Source organism: Saprolegnia diclina (assembly GCF_000281045.1).
Source record: "Saprolegnia diclina VS20 unplaced genomic scaffold supercont1.122, whole genome shotgun sequence".
NCBI classification, from domain to species: Eukaryota; Oomycota; class Saprolegniomycetes; order Saprolegniales; family Saprolegniaceae; genus Saprolegnia; species Saprolegnia diclina.
The window spans coordinates 35298-36245 of NW_008246189.1; positions in this window are offsets into that span (position 1 = coordinate 35298).

A 948-nucleotide genomic window follows, 5' to 3' on the forward strand; every position below is an offset into this window, starting at 1 on the left:
GACGAAGACGTCAAGACCCGCACTGAGAAGGTTCTGCAAGGCATGCTCTCGCAACTCCACGAGCTCGACGCCAATACGACCAACGCCCAGCTGCTACAAAAGGCGCTGCGGTACCGCCGCCGAACACACGAAGAGCTCCAGACGAAAAGCACATCCAACGTTGCTGCACGCTTTGGTATCTCTTGGCACAAGGTCGACGTCGCTGCCAAAGCATGAGCGCTGTAACACCGTATTTATTTCGCATTTTAGCGCGAATACACGACTTTTCTATGGAGTTTGTCGTTGCGCTTGCGATACCTTGGGGTGCAATGACTGGACGCTGGGCTCAGGGAGCACTTGCCTGACGAACTATCGAACGCATATGTGTTCAGATGCGATTGAAGAAGCCGTCAGTGTTTTGAACCTGGTTTCGCGAACGAATCAACGACAAGCAATGCAGTTGGATAGAGCAACGTCATGGCGTAGTAGTAATCGGCATCTCTGCGCGTTATTGATATGGATGGCGCGCACCAGCGCGTCTAAAACTCAAAAACAGTTTATGAAGCGTTGTTGAGTTTTATTTTTGAGCGTTGCGTTAGCCATCTACGGCCCATCTACGGCGCGCGAGGTTCTTGCTTCGAACTCATACTCAAGAATGTCAAAAATTAATCGATAAAACTTGAGCCTTCCACGCGGACTAAGTTCTGCTGCGATAGATCCGCCCCTGGCGACGGTGCTGTTGAGGTTGTGCTGTCGAGCGTCAATACGCTAGCTTCGAAAAACATTCTTTTTCCGAAACGAAAAAGGTTGGGAATCGCCTACAGTGAGGTTACCAAGGATCGCAACCTCCTCACTGTGGCGCACCAACGGTATCTATCCGTTACGAAAGGGTGCTCCACGGAGAGAAATATCTACATAACGTCTCCGATGGAGGAACCACTAGGTGCCATTCGGCGAGGTGGTAGCTCC